The sequence below is a fragment of the Hyperolius riggenbachi genome, chromosome 10, assembly GCF_040937935.1.
Source record: "Hyperolius riggenbachi isolate aHypRig1 chromosome 10, aHypRig1.pri, whole genome shotgun sequence".
Classification (NCBI taxonomy): Eukaryota; Metazoa; Chordata; class Amphibia; order Anura; family Hyperoliidae; genus Hyperolius; species Hyperolius riggenbachi.
This window is the reverse complement of record NC_090655.1, coordinates 283,563,525-283,569,524: the sequence shown is the minus strand read 5'-3', so window position 1 is coordinate 283,569,524 and position 6,000 is coordinate 283,563,525. Positions and strand designations below refer to the sequence as shown.

Below are 6,000 nucleotides of genomic sequence, written 5' to 3'. Positions count from 1 at the left end.
GTTTTTTCTGTTAAAATGCATTTAGAATAAAATAATTCATAGCAAATAGTAACACCCAAAGAAAGCCTAATTTGTGGTGAAAAAAACAAGATAAGAAGCAATAAAGTATAGGCAAATGAATGGAAGGAGCATTATTTCTCTGGTGTGTAAGTGTACCTTTATAGTCTGAGTGCAGATGATTCCATCAACAGAGGCTGCAGTTAGCCTATCTACCACAAGATGGAGATCTCGCCCTCTCCCAGGTGGAACGCATAGACAGGAAAATGTTAAACCAAAGAAAGGAAGTGGTGTAATAGAGATGGGAAGTGATGTCACGAAAGGAGAATTTGCAGGAAGTGGAGAGAGCACAAGGCTGGGAGAGGTAATTGTGTGATTGTTGTTATATATTGGGCAGAGCAGAGGTCAGGGTGGACATACTTGTTATATATTGGGCAGAGCAGAGGTCGGGGTGGTCATACTTGTGATAGATTGGGCAGAGCAGAGGTCGGGGTGGACATACTTGTTATATATTGGGCAGAGCAGAGGTCAGGGTGGACATACTTGTTATATATTGGGCAGAGCAGAGGTCGGGGTGGACATACATGTTATATATTGGGCAGAGCAGAGGTCGGGGTGGACATACTTGTTATATATTGGGCAGAGCAGAGGGCGGGGTGGTCATACTTGTTATATATCGGGCAGAGCAGAGGTCGGGGTGGACATACTTGTTATATATTGGGCAGAGCAGAGGTCGGGGTGGTCATACTTGTGATAGATTGGGCAGAGCAGAGGTCGGGGTGGACATACTTGTTATATATTAGGCAGAGCAGAGGATAGGGTGGACATACTTGTTATATATTGGGCAGAGCAGAGGGCGGGGTGGTCATACTTATTATTATTATTATTATTATTTATTGTATTTATAAAGCGCCAACATATTACGCAGCGCTGGACAATAAATATATACAATGATACAAGGATGACATACATAGGGTTATACACATAGAACAAAGTTATACATACAAATTGTACAAAATACATGATCATGCAATATGGGCTGGTTAGGTAGGCCCAGTAATACAAGTACAGGCTGTCATAGGACAGGAGCACATGATCCTGTAGATTACACTAGGGAGTGGAGGACTCTGCCAGAGGCTTACAATCTAAAGGGAGGGGTGGAAACTAGGGGGGGCTGTTAAATATTCCTTAGAGAGTTACTGTGTGGTAGGAGGTGGGTAGGCCATCATAAAGAGGTGGGTTTTGAGGGCTTGCTTGAATGTGTTGAAAGAGGGAGCAAGTCTGATGGGTGGTGGAAGGGCATTCCAGAGGGTGGGGGCAGCTCTTGAGAAATCCTGGAGGCGGGCATGGGAGTGTGAAATGCGCGGGGTGGTGAGGCGAAGGTCGTTGGAGGAACGGAGGGGGCGACCTGGTGTATACTTGTGAACAAGCTGCGAGATGTAGGTAGGGCATGTTTTGTGCACAGATTTATACGCCAGGCATAGAATCTTGAAACTTATCCTGAGACGGATAGGGAGCCAGTGCAGGGATTCACAAAGGGGAGATGTGGATGCAGAGCGGTGCGAAGAATGGATGAGTCTTGCAGCCGCGTTCATCACTGATTGAAGGGGGGCAGTGCGTTTCAGGGGGAGGCCAGAAAGGAGTGAGTTACAGTAATCAAGGCGGGAGATGATGAGGGCATGGATGAGCAGTTTGGTCGTGTCCGGGGTTAAGAATGGGCGGATCTTGGAGATATTACGGAGGTGGAAATTGCAGGCTCTTGTGATGTTTTGGATGTGTGGGATGAAGGAGAGGTCAGAGTCCAAGGTGACACCCAGGCAGCGGGCCTGGGAGGTAGGGAGAATGGTTGTGTTGTCGATTGTGAGGTGGAAACCTGGGATAGGTGCAGCAGCATGGGGTGGAAGGATCAGGAGCTCAGTTTTGTCTAGGTTAAGCTTTAGGAACCTAGCTGACATCCAGGAGGAAATTGCTGAGAGACACGAGGAGACCTTGTTTATGGTGGTGGCTGAGAGATCGGGGGTATGGAGGTAAATCTGAGTGTCATCTGCATAAAGGTGGTAATTGAAGCCCAGGGAGGAGATAAGCTTGCCAATTGAGGAAGTGTATATGGAGAAAAGAAGGGGGCCTAGAACAGAGCCCTGGGGGACCCCAACTGAAAGGGGGGCAGGAGTTGAGGAGGAGCCATTGAAGGAAGTGGTGAAGGAGCGATTGGATAGGTAGGAGGAGATCCAGGCCAAGGCAAGCCCATGGATGCCCATGGACTGTAGTGATTGGAGGAGGAGGGAGTGGTCAACAGTGTCAAATGCTGCAGAGAGGTCAAGGAGGAGCAGGATGGAATAACTGCCTTTGGCCTTGGCAAGGGTAAGGTCGTTGACCACCTTGGCGAGGGCTGTTTCAGTTGAGTGCGCAGGTCGGAATCCAGACTGTAGGGGGTCAAGTAGGGCATTGGTGTTGATGTATTGGGTAATGCGCTGGTGGACTAGGCGTTCGAGGAGTTTAGAAGCATAGGGAAGGAGGGAGATTGGGCGGTAGTTTGAGGGTAGGGATGGGTCGAGTGAGGGTTTTTTCAGCAGGGGAAGCACAGTGGCCTGTTTGAATGCTTTGGGGAAGATGCCTGTGGAAAGGGAGAGATTGAACAAGGAGGTGAGGACTGGGGCCAGGTCAGAGAAGTGGGGACGAAGAGTATTCGCGGGTACCGGATCACAGGGAGAGGATGTGGGGGGGGAAGCCACTAGCAGCAGGCTGACTTCGTCAATGGTGGCAGGAGCAAAAGAGGCGAGGGGTTGATGAGACAAGGGAGCCGCTGGGAGGGAAGGCAAGGGGACAACCTGAGACGCATTGGTAAGGGAGGGATGGAGGGGGGAAATTTCATTGCGTATTGTTGCAATTTTAGTGGTGAAGTGGTTGGCAAGGTCATTGGCTGAGAGGGAGGAGCTGGGAGGGGGAGGAGTGGGGTTGAGGAGGGAATTGAAGGTAGCAAAAAGCTGTCGAGGGTTGGAAGCTTGGGTTACAATCAGTGCTGCAAAGTACCTTTGTTTAGCCTCGGAGAGGGCAGTGTGGAAGAGTAACAGTTTGGCCTTATAATCTAGGAAGTCAGCATTGAGATGTGATTTCCTCCATTTCCGTTCGGCTGCTCGAGTTTCTTTCCTGAGGTTACGTGTGTGGGTGTTGTGCCAGGGTTGGGGGTTGGGGGGCTTGATAGGGCGGAAGATTGAGGGGGCAGCTTGATCTAAAGCAGATGAGAGGGCAAGGTTATATTGTGCAGCCGCTTCATTTGGGCATGTTAGGGTGGGTAGGTGGGAGGAGAGGGAGAGAAGGGGACTTGCTAGGACATTTGGGTTGAGATTACGTAGGTCTCTCTGCCATCGATCAGGCTGAGGGGTGGGGAGAGAAGTTGTTGGTGGGGAGATAGTGAAGGTGAGGAGGTGATGGTCAGAGATAGGGAAAGGTGCGATGTCCAGGTTGCTGAGGGAGGTGGACTTTGAGAATATGAGGTCAAGAGTATGACCAGCGCGGTGGGTGGTGGAATTTGTGTGCTGAGAGAGACCAAGGGATTTGGTGAGGGAGAGTAGCTGCTTGGCAGCAGTGGAGATAGGCTCATCGATAGGTAAGTTGAAATCCCCGAGTATGATGGTGGGGAGGTCAGATGACAGGATGTGGGGGAGCCAGGAGGCCAGGTTGTCCAGGAAGAGTGAAGTTGGAGCAGATGGGGGGTGATATAGGACCGCAATGATGGCTGGGAGAGGTTGGTACAGGCGGATTACATGGGCCTCGAAGGATGAGAAGTGCAGGGAAGGGGGCGGTGATAGGACCCGGAAGGTGCAGGGTGCGGAGAGAAGCAGACCCACTCCTCCTCCAGACCTGTTGTCAGGTCTGGGGGTGTGACTGAGATGCAGTCCCCCATAGGAGAGAGCAGCGGCTGCGGTACAGTCAGAGGGGGTGAGCCATGTCTCTGTGAGGGCGAGGAAGGTGAGGGATTTAGAGAGGAAGAGCTCATGGATGGATGTGAGCTTGTTGCGGACAGATCTGGTATTCCATAGACCACAAAACAGAGGGAGAGAGTGCCTGGGGGTTGTATGGATGGGAATGAGATTATTATGGTGTGGTCTGCGGATGCAAGAGGAGTGTGGAGGGGCTGGAAGGGGGTTGGCTGGGAGTTTGGGGACCAGTGGGGGTCTAGGAATGGGTGGGTTGAGGATGGAGGGAGAAAGCACTGGGACCAGCTGGAGAAGCAGGTGGAGGAATAGCATGTGGTAGTGGTGGAGGGGTGGCAAAGGGTTGGTAGGAATATGGTGGGTGAAGTGTGGGTGAGCCAGAGAAAGGACTGGGGGGAAGGGGTGCATTACGTTGTGTGGAGAGGAGGCTGGCAGTGGTTTGGACAGAGGTAGATGTGTAGAGAACGGTGGAAGGTGCATGGAGTAGGAGAGAGGAAGCAATGTGTGTGAGGTTTGAATAGTGATCAGGAATGCAGGTGAGGCTAAAAGATTGAGGAAGTTACCTTGGTGTAATGCTGATTTCTGCTGAATTGCTGTTGAATTCTGGTAAATTCTGGTTAATTTCCACCCTTTGAAACGACGCTCGGGCAGAGCAGAGGTCGGGGGGGGCATACTTGTTATATATTGGGCAGGGCAGAGGTCGGGGTGGACATACTTGTTATATATTGGGCAGAGCAGAAGTCGGGTGGACATACTTGTTATATATTGGGCAGAGCAGAGGTCGGGGTGGACATATTTGTTATATATTGGGCAGAGCAGAGGTCGGGGTGGATATACTTGTTATATATCGGGCAGAGCAGAGGTCGGGGGGGGGGGGGGGACGACATACTTGTTATATATTGGGCAGAGCAGAGGTCGGGGTGGCCATACTTGTTATATATTGGGCAGTGCAGAGGTTGGGGTGGACATACTTGTTATATATTGGGCAGAGCAGAGGTCGGGGTGGTCATACTTGTTATATATTGGGCAGGGCAGAGGTCGGGGTGGACATACTTGTTATATATTGGGCAGAGCAGAGGTCGGGGTGGACATACTTGTTATATATTGGGCAGAGCAGAGGTCGGGGTGGGCATACTTGTTATATATTGGTCAGAGCAGAGGTCGGGGTGGACATACTTGTTATATATTGGGCAGAGCAGAGGTCGGGTGGACATTCTTGTTATATATTGGGCAGAGCAGAGGTCAGGATGGACATACTTGTTATATATTGGGCAGAGCAGAGGTCAGGATGGACATACTTGTTATATATTGGGCAGAGCAGAGGTTGGGGTGGACATACTTGTTATATATTGGGCAGAGCAGAGGTCGGGGTGGTCATACTTGTTATATATTGGGCAGGGCAGAGGTCGGGGTGGACATACTTGTTATATATTGGGCAGAGCAGAGGTCGGGGTGGACATACTTGTTATATATTGGGCAGAGCAGAGGTCGGGGTGGGCATACTTGTTATATATTGGTCAGAGCAGAGGTCGGGGTGGACATACTTGTTATATATTGGGCAGAGCAGAGGTCGGGTGGACATTCTTGTTATATATTGGGCAGAGCAGTGGTCGGGGTGGACATACTTGTTATATATTGGGCAGAGGTTGGGGTGGACATACTTGTTATATATTGGGCAGAGCAGAGGTCGGGGTGGACATACTTGTTATATATTGGGCAGAGCAGAGGTCGGGGTGGGCATACTTGTTATATATTGGTCAGAGCAGAGGTCGGGGTGGACATACTTGTTATATATTGGGCAGAGCAGAGGTCGGGTGGACATTCTTGTTATATATTGGGCAGAGCAGTGGTCGGGGTGGACATACTTGTTATATATTGGGCAGAGGTTGGGGTGGACATACTTGTTATATATTGGGCAGAGCAGAGGTCGGGGTGGACATACTTGTTATATATTGGGCAGAGCAGAGGTCGGGGTGGACATACTTGTTATATATTGGGCAGGGCAGAGGTCGGGGTAGGCATACGTGTTATATATTGAGCAGAGCAGAGGTCGGGGTGGACATACTTG

At 50.5% G+C, this 6,000-nt stretch overlaps 1 protein-coding gene across 1 annotated transcript in view; it reads left to right on the top strand.

The window, feature by feature from the left end:
* Positions 1–320: 320 nt before the first annotated feature.
* LOC137537258 (oocyte zinc finger protein XlCOF7.1-like) overlaps positions 321–6,000 on the top strand; it is a 110,426-nt gene continuing 104,746 nt past the window's right edge. The window contains exon 1 of the mRNA XM_068259345.1: positions 321–361. The gene's annotated coding sequence lies outside the window, so the exon portion shown is untranslated. The remainder of the gene's footprint in view (positions 362–6,000) is intronic.